The sequence below is a fragment of the Notamacropus eugenii genome, chromosome 5 (genome assembly GCF_028372415.1).
Source record: "Notamacropus eugenii isolate mMacEug1 chromosome 5, mMacEug1.pri_v2, whole genome shotgun sequence".
Lineage (NCBI taxonomy): Eukaryota > Metazoa > Chordata > Mammalia > Diprotodontia > Macropodidae > Notamacropus > Notamacropus eugenii.
Genome location: NC_092876.1, coordinates 76,557,766 through 76,580,380, shown reverse-complemented (window position 1 = coordinate 76,580,380; position 22,615 = coordinate 76,557,766). Strand labels below are relative to the sequence as shown.

General features: G+C 42.0%; 1 long non-coding RNA gene across 2 annotated transcripts in view; it reads right to left on the bottom strand.

Moving 5' to 3' along the window:
- The window catches only part of LOC140508613 (uncharacterized), a 74,775-nt gene that overhangs the window by 37,382 nt on the left and 14,778 nt on the right, over positions 1–22,615 (bottom strand). Inside the window, exons 1-2 of one of the 2 annotated variants that reach the window (XR_011968478.1) lie at positions 17,156–17,666; positions 16,046–16,143 (exon numbers count right to left, since the gene is read on the bottom strand). This is a non-coding gene — a long non-coding RNA (uncharacterized lncRNA). Of the gene's footprint in view, positions 1–16,045; positions 16,144–17,155; positions 17,667–22,615 lie in introns of those variants that run through there. The other variant, XR_011968479.1, reaches the window with a different exon arrangement.

Genomic DNA, 22,615 nt, shown 5'->3' with positions numbered 1-22,615 from the left:
ACTGAGGTACCTTTAGGTCTGTAGATTCCTCTCCTCTGAAATGACCTCTAAATTCCCATCTAAGTCAATTATTCTCTTGCTAGAACCCAGATCATCTCATTCCTAACATGGGACTAGAAGTTGAGAGGGTGATGTTAGGAAAGGGCTGCCCCACTTCCTCAGTTTCTGCAGTCCTCCTCTCTTCTCTTCCCCAGTCTGGCTGAGACATCCCATCCTCCCCCAGACAAAGGCCGTGGAAGGATGTTTCTTGGATCTTGTCCCAGCCAACACCCCCAGCCTCCTCTGAGCTCTGTCCAAACTGAACCCTGGTGTACCCGGAGGCTTCGCAAATCTTTGCAAATGCTCATCTGTTTCCACAGCGTCTCTGATGACTCAGGATTCTGTGGAAACAGTGCATAATAAGCTTCCCCTTAATGACTCAGACAGAACCAGGCAGATCAGAGAGTGATAGAGAACCAGCTAGGATCCTAGAGATCCCTTAGTCTGAGAATTCTTAACCCCTTCTGCTGCTGACCCCTTTGTACTTCTCAGAACTTCTTAGAGATATGTTTTTAAATGTATAAAGTAAAATACATGGGATTATGAAGAAATAAATTCTATTGAAATATAGTTATCAAAATTTTTTTTAAAAGTTCTCAGACCCCAAGTTAAGAGCCCTTGATAACCCAGCCTCTCCATTTTACAGAGAAAAAAACTGAGGCTCACAGATGGAAAAGTCATACTCCTGGTAGATTGGAAGTCAGGTCTTTTTAAGTCAAATATACAGTGTTCTCTAAATCACCCAACCTCCTATGTCAGCTTTGAAAGGAATATCCAGATCTTGACTGTTTTCAGAAAATAGTAGTGAGAAGGAGTGGGAGTGTTTAATGGATCACAGAGTCATGGGTGAATTTCTAGGTGAACTGGGTGAATTCCCCACCTCTGACTTCCCCCCGCCCACACCATGGTTTAGGTTTGGGAAGCTTCCTTTTCCCACTGACATGGATCTTTTCTTCCCCACACAGCTCAGAACCCTTGCACTGCCCTTCTCACCTCGTCATCCTTATGTGAGTATCTCTAGAAGTCCTCCATGACTGTAAAGCATGGTCTGTCAACCGTGAATCTTTAAAGTATGATTTGGGTATTGTTGCATTGTTGTATTCTTTACTGTGTAATAAAAATGTTAAGCACACACAGCCCCCCAACTTGGTAAGAAGGTGCAGCTAGGTGGCCCAGTAGATAGAGCACCAGTCCTGGAGACAGGAGGACTTGAGTTCAAATCCAGCCTCAGATACTTACTAGCTATGTGACCCTGGGCAAGTCACTTAACCCAATTGCTTTCCCCAAAAAACCAAACACACAAAAAATTAGTAACAACAACAAAAAGTCCTCCACCAAAGATCTTCCCAGTGCACCTCAGGCCATCCTTCAGGTTTTGTTACAACTCCAGATTCCCAGAATCACAATATGTCCAAGCTGGAAGAGACTTTCCCATCATCTTGTCCAACCTCCTCTTACAGAATCTCAGAACTTGAAGGGATCTCAGAGACCATCTAGTCCAACCCCTCATTTTATAGGTGAGAAAACCAAGGCCCAGGAGGGTAAGCAATTTGTCTTTGGTCACATAGTAACTGTAAATGGTAGGATTTGAACCCAGGTTCTCTGACTCTACAGGTGATCTCTCTACTATACTGCCTACCTCAACTTGAACAGAAATCCCTTCTCTATAGTTTCTGACAAGTGTTCATCCAGTCCTTTCTTGAAGAGCTTCTATGAAGGAAAAACAAGTTTAGCCCTCTTCCAAGGGAGTCAGTCCATGTCCCTTTTGGAAAGATCTGATCATCGCCTTATATAGAACCAAACTCTGTCCCTCTACAACTTCCTCCTGTTACTCCCAGTTCTGTGTTCTACAGCCAAGCAGAATTAAGGCTAATCCCTCTTTCCCATGGCAGCCCTTCAAATTCTTAAAGACAGACATCACTCAGTTAGTTCACACTAAAGGCATCTAACAACTTAGTATACTAAGAAAGCACAGGCAATGTGGAAGAATGGATAGAGTCAGAAAGACATAACTTCAAGTCCCACCCCTGATATATAGGGGCCGTGTGATCCTGAGCCACTATTTAGCACCCTAGGCAACCCTCTAAGATTATAGATTGTTGAAGAAGGGCCAATCTGCGCTGATAGAAGGCATTGCCTGATCAGGAGTTCCCTATGCCATTGCAATCATAAGGCCAGTCCAAAAAAGAGCATTAAAAAGAAAAATAGTAATAGAACATTTTCCTACAAATATACATGCCATCTAAAGGAAAAGCGGATCCATGCATAGGAAACCCATCTGGCCAGGATGCACACATAGAGGAAGGAAGAAAATAAGCAATTATTAAGTACCTACATGATGTGCCAGGCACTATACTAAGTGTTTTACAAATATCTCATTCCATAACAACCCTGGGAGGTAGATACTATTATGATCCACATTTTATATATAGTTGAGGAAACTGAGATAGACAGAGGTCAGGGTCACACAGCTTGTAAGTGTGTGAGGCCAGATTTGAACTCGGGTCTTCTTCACTCCAGGCTCACTCCAGCCCCAGTTCTCTATCCCCTGCATCACCCAGCTTCCTCCAGGCAGGACACACTGATTAGAGATCGTGGGTAGTCCAGGCAAAGTATGGAGGATCAGCATATGCCTTTGACATTATGGGGCTGCTGATGCCTTCTGATGATGTCATCATGTTATTTTTGCTGATTCTACCCCTTGTTAGGCCTGGGTGTTGTATGTAGTCTTTACTATCTATGGCTCCCTGGTGGCTGATTGACATCACTCTGAAGGTTGACATTGGCCATTGTCAGGTACAACTCCACTACAGGGCTCAGGATTTTTCTCTCTGCTGCCACCTACTGTCTTCAACTGGAATCCTTCTGGGAGGTACTGCTTCCTCCTCATAAGGGAAGTGAGTTCTACCTTACTTACTCCTTTTTGCCTAAAGCCCCAAGGATTTGTCTGTTAAAGTTTTTTGTTTGCCTTGGTTTTTAAAAATAAGGTAAAAAGCATCTGACAAAGTACAACATTAATTTCATTAATTTAAAATTTAATTTAAATTTAATTTAAAATACTTGAAAGTATAAGCATAAATGGACTTTTCTTTAAATTGATAAGAAGCATTTACCTAAAACCATTAGCAAGCATTATTTGCAATGGTGATAAACTAGAAGGCTTCCCAGTGTGATCAGGTGTAAAACGAGGATGCCCACTGTCACCAATATTGTTCAATATTGTATTGGAAATCCTAGCAACAGCAATAAAAGAAGAAAAAGAAAGAGAAGAAATGAGAATGAGGAGTGAAGTCATAAAACTATCTCTTTTTTTGTAGATGAAAGTATGATATATGTGGAAAACCCTAAAGATTCAACTTAAAAGTTAATTGAAATAATTAATAAATTCATCAAAGTAGTAGGATATAAAGTAAACCCACATAAATCATCAGTATTCCTATATATTACCAATTTTTTTATGTGTTCGTCCTTCATTGCCAAAGAAGACCATGCCATCAGAGAAATAATGACATGACTTGCACTTGACTTTGTTCTGAGTGAGGGAGGGCTGTGCAAGTCACCAGCCTCACTTCTCCTCCAGAGCTATCTGAATCCAGTGACCAGATATTCATCAGGATGACTGGAGATGACCCAGGATGAGGCAACTGGGCTTAAGTGACTTGCCCAAGGTCACACAGCTAGTGAGTGTCAAGTGTCTGAGGTGAGATTTGAACTCAGGTCCTCCTGACTCCTGCTTTATCCACTGAACCACCTAGCTGCCCATATAGGATCTTGCAGAAAGAGATAGCTAGAGATATCCCATTTGTGTGTGTTCATCCTTCGTTGCAGAAGAATATGCCATCAGAGAAATAATGACATGTTACACTTGACTTTGTTTTGAGTGAGGGAGAGCTGAATATCCCATTTAAAATAACTCTAGATAGGGGAAATGTTTGTAGATAGTTCCTCAGATAAAGGTCTCATCTCCATTATATAAAGAACTTCGTCAAACCTATAAGAATGCAAGTCATTCCCCAATTGATAAATGATCAAAAGATATGAACAGGCAGTTTTCCAATGAAAAAGTCAAAACAATTTATAATTATATGAAAAAATGCTCTAAATCATTATTGATTAGAGAAATACAAATTAAAACTATCTTGAGATATCACATTATACCTATCAGATTGATTAAAATGACTGAAGGGAAAAAGTAGCAAATGTTGGAGGGAATGTGGAAAAAGTGGGATCTTAATTCATTGTTGGCAAATCTGTGAGGTGATCCAATCATTTTGGAGAGAGATTTGGAATCATGTCCAAAGAGTTATTAAACTGCCTATACCCTTTGACCCAGCCATAGTTTCCCAAGATGATTAGGGAAAATAGAAAAGAACCTACGTGTTCTAAATTATTTATAGCAGCTCTTTTTGTGGTAGCAAAGACCTGGAAAATAGATCAATTGGGGAATGGCTAAACAAATTGTGCGTATATGTTCATGATGGAATATTACGCTGCTATAAGAAATGACAAGTTCAGTGATTTTAGAAAAGCATGAGAGACCTCCAAGAAAATAATGAAGAACTCAATGAGCAGAACCAGGAGAACATTGTGTAGAGGAACATGTATTGTTTTAGGAACATCTTTGAGGAACCAAGTCATTCTGACCAGTATAAATACCCAAATTAACCTCAAAGATCCTATGGAGGAAGATGCTGTTTGAATCCAGAAAGGAATATTGCTGTGGTGTAGGAAATGATGAAATGGTCGATTTAGAAAAATATGGAAAGATTTGGACTTATAAAGGAAGATGCTATCCACCTTCAGAGAAACAGATAATAGGAGGAAATAAGCATAGGATGTTTACGAGTGTACTCATGCATATATGTCCATGTATATAAATATCCATATATATATATCTACGCTTACTTGTAGCCTTTGGGAGGGAGAAGAAAAATAAAGTAAAAAGTGCACAACAGAGAACAGAAGAAATCAACAGGAAACAAAGCTGGGCAGTTTTGAAAACAATGTGTAGTATTTATCACATAGGCTTTCTTGAAATGGAGTTATTGTTCATATGAATCCTCTCTTATGAAAGAATAGAACTGCCCCAGCTAACTCATGACCTGAGGCCTAAATCTTTCTTTGTTTTTCCTTGTAGTAACAAGGCTTTTGTCTTACAGGAGTGGAGAACCTGAGGCCTTGAGGCCACATATGGTCCTCTAGGTCTTCAAGTGTGGCCCTTTGACTGAATCCAAAGATTCTTCCACTTTTTTGGGATCCAGTCAAAAGGCTGTACTTGAGGACCTAGGGCCACATGTGGCCTTGAGGCCTCACGTTTCCCACCCCTGTGCTAGAACATCCTCAAAAGTCATGCTCCCAAATCCATTTCAGGGAGTCTCTGTCAAAGAAACCCCAGAGTGCTACGGGTATTTGATCCTATTTTTTTTTTTTTTTGGAAGGAGGAACCAAAATGTTTTGATCTTTCATGCAAATGAATGGGAGGAAGTAAGCAAAGAAAAAAATACCCTAAGCCTGAGTAACAAGTCTTCCTTGTGCCTTTAATCAAAAACTCTGCCTGCATGTGGATGGATAGAGAGAGTCTGCAGCAAGCTTGCCCTACCCTTCATTCAGTCCTCATGTGGCATAGAATGGTCCTCTCAACATCCTGGTTACCTTCCTCTTAATCACAGCTTGCCCAGAACTGAAGATAATACTCTGTGTGCAAGTTGGTTAAAGCAGCATAAGGCAGGACTATCACTTCCACATTTCCATTAATTCACACTGAGATCACGCTAGTATTATTGCCTGCCATAGCTCTATGATGACCTATTTTGAGCTTGCAATTTTCTGAAAGCCCCACATCTTTTTTCATTTGAACCGTTTCCTAACCACAACTTCCCCATCCTGTTCTTGCGTACTTGACTTATTTTTAACCCTGCATTGGACTTCCCATGTATTCTCATTAAATTTTATCTTATTAAATCTGGCCCATAATTCGAAACTGTTGAGATACTTTCAAAGCCTGCCTACCTCAGTCATCTATTGTGTTGAGTCTCTATTAATAGCTTTGGATAATCTGGAAATTTGATTATTCTGGTACCTACGCCTTCATTTCCAAGTCACTATAAAGTGTTGAATAGGATAATATTATACAGTTTCAAATTTCTGTACAGTTTACAGAAAAGGCCATGGGCAGATCTGTAAGTGTATAGATGAGAAACTGAGGCCCAGGGAGGTGAACTGACTATGGCCAACATAGCACATAACTGGCCCATCTCCTTTTCTAGTCAGATGTGTCCTTGGTAGTACTTCTTATCCGGGATAAATCTTCATTGCTTATTGGCAATAGCCTACTTGGACCATCTTTGTATTCTCCTTTGGGTTGTTTATATTTGTAATTTCTCTGAGATCACATCATTTCATTATTTTCAGGCATGTATCATCACCAAGAGAAAATTATGGTTAAAAAACACAGATATTTGTAACAAGAAGATTCTTGGGGTCAGTGAAAGTTTCCTAAATATGATCTAGCCTGATCTCTTCTTCCTAATCAGCTCGGCTCAGCTCTCTATCGATCTGCAATACCTTTCCTAAATGTACACATAGGTCAATTAATTCCTTGGGTTGCCCATCTCATGATATCTTACAGTCTGAGTAATATACGTATTTCATCCATTTGTTTTTCTACTAAAGAAAATTAGACTGGTCTCTTTAGAATGACAATTTTTAATCCAAATTTTTATTTTATTTTTAGACTTACCATCTCTCTCTCCCACTTCTCCCTCCCTTTAAGAAAGAAAGAAAAATAAAACTATTAGAAACTCTTTTTCATTGTTATTCATTTTTCTGAATAGCCTTTGTAGTGTTCTGGGGTTCAGTGACTTTAGCACGTCATCTGTGTCTCTTCTGGTATAAAATCTTTTCCCTTGAGGAGGATAAGACAGGATGATGATTAGGTGCAATTAACAAACCTGGACCACTTTTCATTTCCGACTTTGTATCCCTCCTACTTAGTTCAATACCTTGCACTTAGAATTCAATTTACTACCATATGACAAGCATTAATTAACCCCTCCTCCTCCCCACCTTGTGTAAGGCATTGCTTTAGGAACTAGAGATTCAATGACAAAAAAGAAAAATAATCCTTCCTCTGCAGGAACCCTATTGCATCCTGCCAGAGGAAACAAATTGTAGTAGATGTTCGGTTGTTTTTCCATCACGACCCCATTTGGGGTTTTCTTGGCAGAGATACTGGAGTGGCTTGCCATTTCCTTCTCCAGCTCATTAACAGGATAGGAAACTGAGGCAAACAGTTAAGTGACTTGCCCAGGGTCAGACAGTTAGTAAGTATCTAAGGCTAGATTTGAACTCATGTCTTCCTGACCCCAAGCTTGGCATTCAATTCATTGTGCCACCTATCTCAAGTCTCAGTTTTCTCAACCATTAAAATGAAAGAGTTAGACAAGATGACCTTTGAGATCCTTTCCAGTTCAAAATTTATAGGTTATGATTCTACATTGATATGATTATCCCTGTACTTTAAGAGGATTATTTTAGAAGGTGTGTGAAGAATAGAAGAGACTAGAAGAGAGAAGAGGTTGGAATCAGAGAATTCTACTATGGCACTGAGAGATTCCTGAAGGGGAAAGGCAAAGCCCAGATAGTGGTTTGGAGGGGTGAGCAGAGCACCAAGCTGGAGCCAAGCCCAAGAGTGGATTAAAGCTAAACAAATTAAGAGTGTAAGAGAGGAATCATGGGAAGAACTGTGGGATGGTAGCAAAGACACTCCCTGCCTATGAAGTCTGATGATTTAGGGGTTGACTCTATCTCTGACAGGGCTACTCAGTGTGATCTTGGACACATCACTTCCCAAAATCAAGAAGGCAGGAACATCTAGTCAGCCTCTACCTAAGCTCCTCTAGCAGAACGTAGCTCCTTGAGGGCAGAACCCTTTACATTTTCATCTGTATTGTAGAGAAGACAGTATGTCTTGTGAATAGAGAACTGGAAGCTAAGAAGATCTGGATTCAAGTCATGGCTGTGTGACTTGACTTTCAGAGCTCTAGTTCAGCACTTCTTAAACTGTGTGCGCTGAAGGAGCTGAGAGTGGGAAAAGTTGAAGAAGCCCTGCACTAGTCAACACTTTTAAGACTAGAATGCTAAGAAGGTTCAGACCAGCAATAGTAGAGTTTCCTTACCTGGAAGTTCCCTATACCAATGAAATTACAGTCCCAGTCCCTTTTTCTATCATCCCATCCTTGCACATAATTAGTAGCTAATAAACATTTATTGAATGAGAGTATCTTTTGGGGCAACTAAGTGGTGTAGTGGACAGAGTACCAATCTTAGAGTCAGGAGGACCTGAGTTCAAATCAAACCCCGGACATTTAGCTGTGTGACCCTGGACAAGTCATGTAACCCTGAATTGCCTCTAAAAAAATATCTTTTACAACATCCTCACTGTGTGATCATCATTCCTACGCATGAAGACAAACCTCAAATGAGGAAGAGCTCCCTACTTCATAAAATAAAGCATCTTGCTTCACCTTTTGTCCTGATTTTCCTTTATATCACCTGAATTCCTTCTAATTCTAGACCCTATGAAAATTCCAAAATCTCCAGGTCTGTCCAGTCTACATCCTGTGCCTGAAAGGTCCTCCCTCATCAGCTCTGCCTTTTAGAATCCCCTGAAAGCACAACTCAAGCACCACTTCCTGTGTGAAGTATTTCCTGATCACCACCAGCTGCCAGTGTGGACCTCCAAAATTATCTTGTATTTTTAAGAATATGTACTTATATGTATACCCAAAGTTTGGGCTCTTTCCACCCCTTCCCCCTCTCCCCTACGACCCCTGGACCTAGTTGTCTCAATCCCTTTTTCCATCAGGACTCCCTCCTCCTCCTTTTCAGGAGCCTTTTCCTATGCAGGTTCCCAGGGGACCTCCTGAGCATAAACCATTGAGTTCTGTTTGAGCCATTATACAGATTGCCTATATTTTGAGATTTTTTAATTATTGGATGCCTTGCCCTACTGGTGGATGTATGCCTGGGATCACTGACACCATAAAGACATAATAGCTTCTGTTTTCTTTTTTTAATCTTCTTTTATAATTTATGAAATAAAACAACCATTTCCATAACCAGTATAATATAAAAAGATGATTGCACATGAAACTGCAGACCTATTACATACAACTTGCTATCCCTTTTAAATATATAATAAAGTTATCTATCAATTTCTTTTTTTTCTTCCCTACCCCCAAACCCTAGAGATGGCTACCATTAGACACAAATAGGTATGAAAATGTAAAATTATTCTATAAGTACTTCTATTTAAATGTTCTTAGTTTGGCTGTTGGCATTGGTCTACCCTACCATTCTGTCTATTGGGCTATTCCTTGATGCTGTTAAAAGTTTAAGCACTAGGTGGCATGGCCAGGCATTAACCCACAGATCACAAACCAAAATAACTGTGCCCTGGGAAATCCCATGTTCACCCTCTCGATTAGGCACTCCACCCTACTCTAAAGGGAATTCCAGGGAAGTACCAAGCTTTCTGTAGCTCTCAGGATGCTACAGAACAGAGAAGTTGTCCTTCTCTCTGGGTGGCCTACCCTGCCCTTGTTTTATTAGCTTAGAGGTGTGGTCAATGTGTATTTTCTCAAACCAGCTTAGGTCTAAACAGCTCGTACTGGAAAACCCCACCTCTGCCATAACTCTGGTATATTTCACTGATCCCTAATCAAGGGTATAGAAGTCTAGCACCCATGAAAAGAAGCAAGACAGGTTTAACTGTATGTGGTATGATGTCTTTGCTATTTGCATAAAACTAATAAAAGGAAATTAATAAGAAGAAGAGAATAAGCATTCTTATAGTGCTTGCCATGTACCTGATGTTGTGCTAAGTGCTTTACAAATATTCTCACATTTGACCCTCACAATAACCCTGCTAGAGGTAGATTTCCAAAAAACCTGGAAAGACCTACATGAACTGATGACAAGTGAAGCGAACAGAAGGAGGAGAACGATATATACAGTAACGATAACACTGTGGGACAATCAATTGTGATAGATTTAGCTCTTCTCAGAAATACAACATCTAAGACAATTTCAAAAGACTCTTGATGGAAAGTGCAATCCATATCCAGAGAAAGAACTACAGAGTCTGAATGCAGATTGAAGCAGACTATTTTCACTTTTTTTTTGTTTCTTTCATGGTTTTTTCCCTTTGTTCTATTTCTTCTTTTACAATATGACTAATGTAGAAATATATTTTACATGATTGCACATATATAACCTATATCAGATTGCTTGCCATCTTGGGGAGGGGGAGGCGACGGAGGAAGGGAGAAAAATTTGAAATTCAAAATCTTTCAAAAAGTGAATGCTGAAAATTATCTTTAGATATAATTGGAAAAAATAAAATACTCTTAAATAAAGCAACAACAGCCTGCTAGATGGTTACTTGTTATTATCCTCATTTTGCAGTTAAGGAAACTGAGGCAGACAGAGAAGTGCTATATAGATGTTAAGGACTGTGATCTCTGTTCCTGGAAGGAGCCTTCATTCAAAAATCAAGTACTTTAGAATGTGTTGCTATGTAGGAAGGGAAACTAGAGAGCTGGGAAACTAAAAGGCACTAGAAAGAACACTTCAAAGGAGAACTGGAGGGGAAACACTGAGTCTCTTAGCAAGCCCAGACACCCAGGGCTCTGTAAAGAGAGGGGAAAATCTATTTTGAACTTTGGAGGTAACCTGTGAAGAAGCAGCCAGGTGGCATAGTAGATAGAGTATCAGAAAAACCTGAGTTCAAATCTGGCCTCACTAACTTTGTGATCCTGGGCAAGTCACTTAAACTGTGTCTGTCTCAGTTTCTTCAACTGTAAGATGAAGATGATAATAGTACCTACCTTCCAGGGTTGTTGTGAGGATCAAATGAGATAGTATTTGTAAAAGTGCTTGACAACAGAGTAGATATTTAACAAATGTGTGTTTCCTTCCTGTTCCTACTTTTGTATGTTTTTTGTATATTCTCTTTTCCCTCATAGATTAATCCTCAAAAGACATTCTGGAGTGTTTTGATATAATGGGCCAAAGGAAAGGAAATTAGATGCTAAGATTATTAATAATCTGACAATGATGACATTGATAATAATAAGTAGAAGTCTTCACCTGGAAGAAAGGAGGACAAGCATTTGTGAAAGCACGCTGTGGATCAGCACCATCACTGGGGCAGCTGCAAACTCAGCAGTGGCTAGTTGAGTCAGCACCGAGGCTGGACAGCCTCGAGCTGGCTAGGATTGCTCACATGCATTACTCAGCTATCACTGACTTACAAGGACAGCATTTAAATTCAGCGAGGCATTTAAAGGAGAGAAAGGACATTTGTTAGGTGTTAGTAAGTCACGATTCTGCCTGTACAGATTCTTGGTATCTTTGGGTGGTTATAATTTCTCATAAAATGAGAACCAGACCCACCCAAGTAAGCCTCTGGGGCTTGGTCAGAGTGTGAGGTTATATTGTCCATGGGCCCATAGATATGTCCCTTTGTGACCTCTCTGATGGGCTGTGTAGCAAAAAAAATCAGTCAGGGGAAGGTATGTTGTGTCTTACATGCTATGACAATGCTAAATTTCTTCTCTCATAGTAGGTTTCCAGTAGGTATTGAATCTGATAAAAAGGCAAACTTTCTAGTGGCAAAGAATTGGAAATGAATGGGATGCCCTTTAATTGGGGAATGGCCAAACAAGTTGTGGTATATGATTGTGATGGAATATTATTGTGCTATAAGAAATGAACAGTATGGTTTCAGAAAAACCTGGGAAGATTTATATGAATTGATGCAGAAAGAAGTGCCCGGAACCAGGGAATCATTGTACACAGATACAGCAATATTGTAAGGATGATCAACTGTGAAAGACTTAGCTACTCTGATCAATACAATGATCTAAGACAATTCCAAGGGACTCGTAATGAAAAAGGCTCTCTACCTCGAGAGAGAGAATTGATGAACTGTGAGGATAAACTGAAGTATAATTTTTAAGCTTTATTTATTTTTCTTGGTTTTTTGGCAACATGACTAATATGGAAATATGTTTTGTATGATTTCCCATGTATAATTGATATCATATTCCTTGCCTTCTCAATGGTTGAGGGAAAAGGCAGGAGGAGAGAGAGAGAGAGAGAGAGAGAGAGAGAGAGAGAGAGAGAGAGAATTTGGATCTCAAAAAAAGAATGTTATAAATAAAAATTCTTTTAAAAATAAAAAATGGAAGATGTAGAAATAAAAAGAAGAAATTTCCCAGATTGCATTTCTGAAATAGCAAGTATTTGTCATGCATTACGTTATTATCTTAACAGTGTCCTCAAGAGGGCTTAGTGTAATGCCCCTGTAGCTGGTATCCTATTCAGGTATTAGCTGAGATAACCTCTGAGGTCTCTTCTGATACTGAGATGTTATGATTCTGTAATAGGACCAGGCACTTAGGGATGGTGGGAATGGCCGGAGGACAACAAAGGTCACTAGAGATTCAATACTGTTGACCTCTGAACCCAGGAAGCCTAAGCAGCTACAGTACCCTGAAAGATGTCAGGGGACACAGAACCTAGTGTGGGACTTCAGAAATCTGAGGAGTTTAGTATAAAGAAAAAGATGAAAGCCCTGGTGGCAAAGGCAGGTCCTTTGGACTGTTTAGGACCTGACTACAGATCAGTAATTTCTAAGCTCTAGAGCTGACTCAGTCACAGGGTCCTCCCTGCTTCATCCAAGGGAGGTTCTTTCAATGCTAACAATCTGTGAAAATAGCTATTCAGAGGAGGAAACTGAGACTTACGGCAAAGTGGGTGAATTATCCAAGATCACAGAAGTCATATGTGGATGGCAGAATTATAATCCTGACTGCCAAGCCACTGTTCTGAGACCCAGTCATCTGGTCTAACCCTCTTATTTTATAGATGGGGAAACTGAGGCCATGAAAAGTTGTCACTTGTCTGAGGTCAGATGAATAGTAAATGCCAGAGTGAGAATCCTCTCCCCAGTGTCTCCTGACTCCCAGGCCAGCTCTATTCCCACCACATTGGGCTGCTTTCTCTATTTTTGCCTGGCTTATTTCCCTCTTCTTTGTGATTCAGGCCATCGTATTTGGTCTCTTTGCTTGAAGCCTCCCCTGGATTTGTTCTGAGTCCACTTCTATTTATAGTGCTTCATTACCGGGCTAGAGCTGAACTGGAAATGATCAGCTTTATTTGACACCGTTCCTGCCAATTCAATTCCCTGCCTGCACTCCTGGCCTCCACTTCCCTTGCTCTCATTCTCTCCTAAGCCCTTTCTAATCAGGATTTCAATCTTATCACTAAAATGAAAGTGTCCTCTTGAAAGTTACCAATTGCCAAAACTAATGGCTTTTTCTTAGTGTTCATCTTTCTTAACCTCTCTGCAGTATTGAAGTTGGTTAACCACTCTCTCCTCCTCAATCCTCTTTCCTCTCTGGGTTTTTGTGACACAGCTATCTCTTGCTTTTATTCCTACGTGTTTTTTGACTCCTCAGTCTCCTGAGCTAGAAACTCCATTTCTTCTAAACTTCCTAACTGGTCAAGGGCTGTCCTGGGTCTTCTTATCTTTTCATGATGCATTCTCTCATTTAGTAACTTCATCAACTCCCATGGGTTTAATTATCCTTGTTATGCAGACCTCTCTCTCTCTCTCCCTCTCCCTCTCCCTCCCTCCCTCCCTCCCTCCCTCTCTCTCTCTCTCTCTCTCTCATACACAAATGCACACACACACACACACACACACACACACACACACACACACACAGTGTCCCTAGTCTCTCTCCCTAGATCCACTCCTGTATCAACTTCTTCCTGGGAATTTTAAGCTGGATATCCCTTAGGCATTTCAAAAACAGTATGTCCAAAACAAAACTTATTATGTTTTACCCTAAACCTATCCCTCCTTCTGAGAATCCTTATCTCTAATAAAAGCCCTACTCTGTTTCCAAGCATCCAGATTTTCAATGTCAGAGTCATCCTAACCTCTTCATTCTCACTGACTTTACACATCCAGTCATCTGCCAAATCTTGTTGTTTCTACCGCCACAATACCTCTTGAATCAGTCCCCTTCTCTCCACTGACAACCAGCCTGGTCTTGACACTTATCTAGGCTCTCCTTACCTAGACTACTGCAATGCCTTCCCAATTAATCTCCCTGCCTGAAATCTCTCCCTACTCCAATCCATCCTCCACCCAGCTTCCAAAGTGATTTTCCTAAGGCACAATTCTGACTGTATCATTTTCCTACTGAGTAAACTAGAATGGCTCCCTATTATCAGTCAGATCAAATATGAATGTGTTTATTTGACATGTAAAGGTCTTTATGTCCTGGTCCCATCCTTCCATTCCAACTTTATTATGCATTACTCTCCTCCCTGCCCTCTGTGGTACAGACAAACTGGTCTCTTTGTCGTTCTTTACACAAAATACTACATGTCCCATCTCCATACCTTTGTACAATCTGTTCCTCTGTGCCTGGTATATCCTCCCTCTTTGCTTCCACCTAGTCATCTTGAATATCACCTACTGCCCTAAGCCTTTTCTGGTCCTCCTGGATGGTAGAGTTCTCCTTTTCAAGGTTATCCTGTGTAAGGGAGGGAGGTTTCCCCTACATTTCAACTAATATAGACAGAGAAGCTTTGAAACATAATCGTAAGGCATAATGAGGTGTTAAATTGGCAATATATGTGTGTATACATACATACATATATACATACACACACATATGTAATTACATATGTAATCTATAGGCCTTCTCCCTTTGTGAAGTACTGATTAAGTCAAGAAGGGAACAGCTCTATTGATTAAGTAAGCAAATGAGCCATGTCTCTTAAAGTTTTAAATAGCTAAATCCTGAATGCATTTCAAAATTTAAGATTTAAAGATATTACAAGTCAGAGAGCAACCTTTGCCGGAGATCCCTGCCACAGAGAAGGAAGGTCTTTTTCTCTCCTCCCCTTGACCACCATTTTGTCCATGAAACTTTGAAAGGGAATTATTAGACCAGGATATATTACATTCTTTGAGAAGTGGAGATATACACTTCAGATAGACACAGAAAACCCTGTTTGGCCCAAACTACAGAAGTAAAAGTTGAAAGTTAGAAAGGAGTAATTTTGGCTTAATGTGACGAAAAATCCCAAATAATGAGAACCTTCCAAAAGGGCCTTGGGCTGCCTCAAGAAGTGACAGAGTCCCTCTCCTTGGGCATCTTCAGGCAGAGAATGGACAACCGCTTATTCTGTATATTACAATGGAGAATCCTTTGTTTATGGTTGGACTAGTGGTCCCTTCCAAGTTTCAAGTTCTAAGATTTAGTGATTCAGTGTGTATTTCACATATACAAATATGTACATATATACACATGTATACGTATATACACGTACAAATACACATCTATGTCTACAACTACACACAAACATATACACTTATTCCATATATTACAATGGAGATTCCTTTGTTTGTGGGTTAGACTAGTGGTCCCTTTCAACACTCACATTCTATGGTTTAGTGAGTCTTTATGTATTTCACATATCTATAAATACACACACACATATACATATATACACCTACGCATACACATACACCACACATACACATACACATATACACACTGTCTCCTCCATTAGAACACAAACTCTCTGAGATCAGGGATCTCTTATTTTGTCTGTTTGATACATAGTAGTAGACACTTTATAAATGCTTGCTGATTTAATATTGAGTGTCAAGTTGATTGAATTCAACTCAATCTGCTTTTGACCAGCTCTTATTACTGAGATTTTTTTTCCCCTTCCTTCAAACCTAACTCTACCCCTCTATAGCTTCCACACATCACTTCTGGCTCTGCCTTCTGCGGCCAGTCAAAGTCAACCATATCCCCATGGCACATGGCAGCCCTTCAACTCTTTGATGACAGCTCTCGTGCCCCCTCCCCCACCCACCCCTGCATCTTTCCTTTATTCCATCTTTCCTTACCCAGTTCCTTCAGCCAGTCCTTTTATGGCAGAGTCTCCAGTCCTCTCGCCATCTGTGCTGGTCTCCTCTGAATATGTTTCAGTTTGTCAATGTCCTTCCTAAAATAATAACTGACTTTTAGGCTTGTATATTTAGACAAGGGAAGGGAATTGAATTTATATGTTGTTTTAAGGTTTGCAAAGAGTTTTACACACAGTGTCTCATTCGATCCTCATAACAACCAGGGTAAGTGAGGTGAGTGCTGCCTAGGAGGAATGTTGTGTTCCCGTTTTACAGATGAGGAAACTGAGGCCCCAAGAAGTTAGGGGATTTACTCATTGTTTATACAGTTAGTGTCAGAAGCAGAGCCTGAACTCAAGACTCTCCTAACCACATGGCAAATGTTCTTTTCACTGTACCCAGCCGTGTCTCCCAGAATTGAAGATAATATTGAATAATAACAATAACCAGCATGAATAAAGAGATTTAAGGTTTGCAAAGCACTGTACATATGTTATTTCATTTGATTCTGTGAGGTAGGTACCGTTGTTATCTTCATTTTAGAGTTGAGGAAACTGAGGCACATGGAAGGTAAGTGACTTGACCAGAGTCACACAGCTAGTAAGCATCTGAGGCAGGATTTGAACTCAGTTCTTTCCAATGCCAAGTCCAGCATTTATACTTATTCACTATGTCACCTAGTTGCCTATGGACTTCATAGGCCACTTCTTTTATTAAGGGGATTTGTTCTGTGAAGTTTGGATTCAGTCAAAGGACTGCACTTGAGGACCTTGAGGGCCGCAAGTGGTCTCGAGGCTGGGTTCCCCTATCCCCTCCCCCCATGGAGTCTCAGGCAAGGGTGAGAGGGTCTATCAATACAGCATGATACAATTCAGGAAACTGAGCCACTCATAGGTTGTTGCTTGATCAAGGTCTCACAGCCTTCTGCATCAGGAATTCATCCCAGTCAAGTACTCTGGATTTGGAAACAGAATAGCATACATGCTAAATGACCCTGGGAGGACAGGGCAGAGTGAGGCAGGGCAGGGCAGGATTTAGACGAGGGGAAAGAACCTCCTGGGTCAAGGAGATGACGTGAGCAAAGACACAAAGGTGGGAATACACTCTTACCTTCAGAAAGGAAAAGAGTCCCCAGTTTGTGGAAACTCTCGAAGGCCAAACTAAAGAGTTTGGATGTTCTTCCTCAGAAGCATCAGCCATGCTGGGATTTAATTAACGGGTGCTGGGTTTATCCTTTCCTGTTTCCTGCCCATTTCAGAAAGCTCAAGGCATAAAAATACCTCTGAGAAACCAGCTCATCAGGCAGTTTTCCTGGCTGGAATGAGACACTGCAGAGAGAAGAGGGAGGAGGGGGAGGTGGGAACAGAGAAGCCCAGGGTTTTACAGCTCTAATGAAACACGGATTGGCCAAAGGCCACAGAAGCTAGAAAGTAAACTCGGGAGTGACGGAGGGGCTGCGTGTGGAGGCAAGGCTTAAGAAAGAGGACCTATTCCTCAATACCCCAAATGCCTCTCTTTGCCAGGAGTCCAAGGGTCTGAGGCCTCCTGGGTTCGGCACTGGAGCACTAAAAGCCCTTGGTACTGCTACAGCAGCTATCCTACCTGGAGGACTCAAGCAGCCCCAGTGAACCATTAACATCTCAGCAGGAATTAGCTAATCGGATGAACTAAAGCAGAGAAATACCTGAAGGGTCACAGAGCCATAGAATGTCAGAGCTGGGAGGGACCTTAGATCACAGAGTCAGAGCTGGAAAGGGACCTTGAAATCGAGATTTGGGTGCCTGATAAGAACTGTAAAACAAAGAACACAGAATGTTAGAGCAGATACTCTAAAAGACTTAATGTCAGTGCCAAAATACATAGAATATAGAATGTCAAGGAGAGGGGAATATGTTAGAACACAGAATGTTAGAACTGGAGGGGACCTCGGAACATGGATTGTCAGAGCTAGCGGGGAACCTTCAAGTATAGAATGTCAGGGCTGAAGAGATGCTGAGAACAGAGAAGGCAGAGTCGAAGAACTCAAGAAAATTTTAGACCTTAGAATATTAGAACTGGAAGAACCTTAGAACATGGTGTCATTCTCTTTCCCCATGGGGCCCAGTAGAGTAGAAGCTAAACCCTTGTGCTTGGGCATAGTTGAATTCACGGTGCTATCTGAGAAACAGAGTGAGGGATGAAGGGAAAGGTCCTCTTTCTGTGGGAGATCCAATAGGTCTGTAACTAGCAAAGTCTCAAAGGGCACCACTCATTTAACTCAGCCTCTGGTCTCCTCCTACCTCAACTGATGGAAGGTAAGGGGGACCACGTCCCGGCACTCTTTCCTATCAGCCACAGAGCTTATCTGGGATAGGCTACCAGTTCTTGTCTGATAGCTAGCTCTGACTGTTGAAAGGAAAATTCTTCCTTTGGGCTTTCACCTTGATTAACAAGGAAAACTCAGGACAAAGAGAATTAAAAGGGTTTTTATTATAAGTAAAGATGGCAGCATCAAGGTAGCAACACGTTGCGGGGTTGATTATGGATTCACTGGGGACAGTTTTTATATGTAACTTTTAAGACAATGCAGATAGGTCCACCTCAGCAAAAGGAGGTTGGACGCTTGCATCTCAAGTTCCTCCCCAAGGTAGCAAGAAAGTGACAATTTGCAGGTAGGGGTGTGATTAAAAGGCTGCAGACTTGCTGTCTCCTTCCCCACCAGGGCCTCCCCCACATACTGTCTGATAAGTAGGACTGAGATCAATGGAATGCTGAGTCAACATAACCTTCAACATGACCATACCCTCTCCTGTGGGGCAGCTAGGTGGTGCAGTGGATAGAGCACCAATGCAAGAGTCAGGAGGACCTGAGTTCAAATCTCACCTCAGATACTTGACACTCACTAGCTGTGTGACCTTGGGCAAGTCACTTAACCCCAATTGCCTCATCCTGGGTCATCTCCAGACATTCTGATGAATATCTGGTCACTGGATTCAGATGGCTCTGAAGGAGAAGTGAGGCTGGTGACCTGCACAGCCCTCCCTCCCTCAAAAATAAAGTCAAGTGCAAGTCATGTCATTATTTCTCTGATAGCCCGGTCTTCTTTGGCAATGAAGGGCGAACACACACCCTCTCCCGTGACCAAGAGGACAAGGATGTCTAGGGGTCCAGTCCCCAGCTAAAATCCTTCCCATGACTCCCCAGCTCAATGAAGAAAGCCCAAACTCTCCCTAATGCTGGTATTCAATGCCCCTTCTTAACATGCTCAGCTTATATACTCTCATCCTTTGCTCAGGAGACCTGCCCTCATCTTTCTGAGGGAGAGATTCATCCAGACGCCATGAAGATAGAGAAAGGGATTGTAGAAAATGAATTATAATAGTTATCCATGTGTGTAGCTCAAATTTCTATAATATTTTACAGCTAAATGCTGATCTTGGAGTCAAGAGGACCTGAGTTCAAATCCTGCCCCTGACATTTACTGTGTGATGCTGTCACTTAATACTTCTGAACCTCAGGCAACTCCCCAGGATTTATCTACTAATGTACATCTACTAATGTAATGTATAATCTATACTAGATGAAGTTCCCCCTACAGGAATTCCACCCCTACCCACCCCCAAACATGGACTGAAATCACAGGTCCTTTCATCATCACTTTTGTGGTTGGTCACAAAGAGCTACTTACTTCAGGGAGGACACATGTTATAATAGAAAGAGTGCTGGGAGCAGTTAGGTGGTGTAGTAGATAGAACACTGGTCCTGGAATCAGGAGAACCTGAGTCCAAATCTGGCCTCAGACACTTATTTGCTGTATGATCCCGGCAAGTCACTTCACCCTGTCTGCTTCAGTTTCCTCATCTTTAAAACAAGCTGGAAAAGGAAATGGCAAAGCACTCCAGTATCTTTGCCAAGAGAAGCCCAAATGGGGAATCGAAGAGTCAGACACAACTAAAATGACTGGACAACAAAATGAGACCTTCATACGTAGGGCCTTGCCCTCCCCCTCCCTGTATGCTCTGCAATCCAGTGACACTGGCCTCCTTGACCCTCCAGCTCCCAGCTCTGGCCACTCTCATTGGCTGTCCCAGTGCTAGGGAGCCTCTTCCTCCTCATCTCCACCTCCTGGCTTCCTGTATGTCTCAGCTAAAATCTCACCTTTCTAGGAGACCTTTCCAGAGCCCCTTTAATACTGGCCTTTCCCTCTGCTGACTATCTCCAATTTATCCTGTATCTATCTTGTGGGTCCATGCTTTTGCATGTTGTCTCCCCTTTAGATTATGAGCTCTCAAAGGGCAGGAATTGTCTTTTACCATTCTTTGTATCTCCAGAACTTAGCACCGTGCCTGGCCCTGGATAAATGCTGTAGGCACTGGATAAATGCTTATTGGCTATAGGAAAGAAAATAGTTAGAAACAAAAACAAAAACAGCCTTGGTGGTGGAGTAGAAATAACATGGAACTTGGAATCCTGGGAACTTCAATTCAAACCTGGGCTCTGTCACTTCGTACCTGTTTGACCTTGGGGAAAAGACTCCATCTCTCTAGGCCTGTTTGCCTGTTTCCTCATCTGTGAAACAGAGGAGGCTGGATGAGTCAGCCGGCCTCGGAGCTTCCTCCCAGCTCTAGATCTGTGATAAGCCTCTTCCAAGCTCCACGATGTTTGAAGCTGCTCAGACCTCCTGATGTATGATTTAAGAAACTGAGGGAGGCAAGGAGGGAGAGAGGGTGAAAAGGGGAGAGACAGACAGACAGACAGGCAGGCAGACAGAAACAGAGACAGAAAGAGACAGAGACAGACAGACACAGAGAGACAGACAGACACAGAGAGACAGAGAGACAGAGAAAGAGAGACAGAGAGAGAGAAAGAGTGAGAGAGAGAGAGCCTTGGGCATGGGCCCCTGGTTAATAAGTTGCCCATTCAGCACTTCAACCCATGTCTCCTGCCTGCAAGTTCAGGGCTCATTCTCCTGCATCATGATGCCTTGCAGAATAAATAAAACAAAACTTCAAATTCTGCAAGAGTGATGCCCTCAAATGAAATGATTCTGGTCCTTTAGCTCATTTGTGAATGTACGTAGGAAGCAGTACAAAGTATTAGAAAGACCCCTGTCTCAGGAATTGAGTCTGGCTTTGAATCTTGACTCTGCTAGCTTGTTGATCATTTCAGTCCTATCTGATTCTTCCTGACCCCATTTGGCATTTTCTTGGCAAAGATGGTGGAGTGGTTTGCCATTTCCTTCTCCAGCACATTTGACAGATGAGGAAACTGAGGTAAATAAGGTTAAATGACTTGCCCAGGGTCACACAGCTGTGCTTTATTGTTCTGATATTTATTCATTCAAATTATGTATTTTATTGTTTTATTGTCCTGACATTCAATGTTCCAAGATCTCTCTGCCTTCTCAGGGCCCTTCCCAACTTTCCATGGTTGAGCGTTTTGTCTAACTTGCATTTGGCTGTCTAGGAAGCCCCTCAGATAATGCCCCTCTGTGCCCCCATTCTCAGAAAGAAGTGACCCGAGCTGGGGCTGAGGGCTGAGGGTATCCGAGTGGGTTCTCCTTTACCTGCCACAACATTCCCCACACAGACCTGGGTAGCCATTGGTTAATGGTCTGGCTCCCATCAGCCTGTGACAACAGGAACCTACTAAATGGGTCACCTTGTAACTCGGAAATTCTATTCTTGGAGCCCTCCTGCCAGTTATTTTAGGAGCCGCAGAAAATGGGCTTGCTTCACAGCTGCCTTCTGGGAACTAGTGCCTGTTACCTTTGGCCTTGAGAGGCCTGGAAAGGCTGAGGTGGGGACAGAATGGGCCCTGGGGGCTCTGGAGCCAGGACATATCCCACTGTGGCTCCTTATTCCTTCCCCTCTTGCACATTCTCCAATATTCCTGTAGAGGTGACATCAATGTACATTCACTATCAGCCTGAAGAGAAAATTCTGTCACCAGAGGGCCATGTGGAAATACATTAGTGAAGAAACTCCGCCACACAGCCACACATTTCACCTTGGTGTTGGTGATGGGGCAAAGTTATAGGCTGATGGTCTACTTAAGCACTGCACTTATATTTTAGTACCTGGAGGCAGAGCTACCTCCTGTTCCCTCACCTGCTGGTTCCCTGAGTGACTGCTCATTCACCAGCAATGCAAGGGGTGCCCAAAGTGTGAGGTTAGGGCTATCGCTCTGACTTGCCTTAGGATAGTGACAGCTCAGCCTCAAGGAAAGGGTTCTGTGTGAATGAGGACAATAGTCTTTGTGACAGTGACAGAAATCTTCAGTCACAGGATCTCAGAGCCCAAAGAGATTCAGCGACCACCGAGTCTGCCCTGTACCAGAACAAGAATCCCCTCTACCACTTCCATCACAGACAAGGAATCGTTGACCCTCTGCCTGAAGACCTCCAGTGATGAGAACCTCATCACCTGCTGAGACAGCTTATTTCTGTTGCAATAACTCAGATTCTCAGAAAACTCTTCCTTCTATTTAACTGAATTCTGCCTCTAACTTCCATGCAGAGCTCTCAATCCTGCCCTGCAGAAGCAAACAGAGTGACCTTAATCCTACTTCCACACAATGACCCTTCAGACA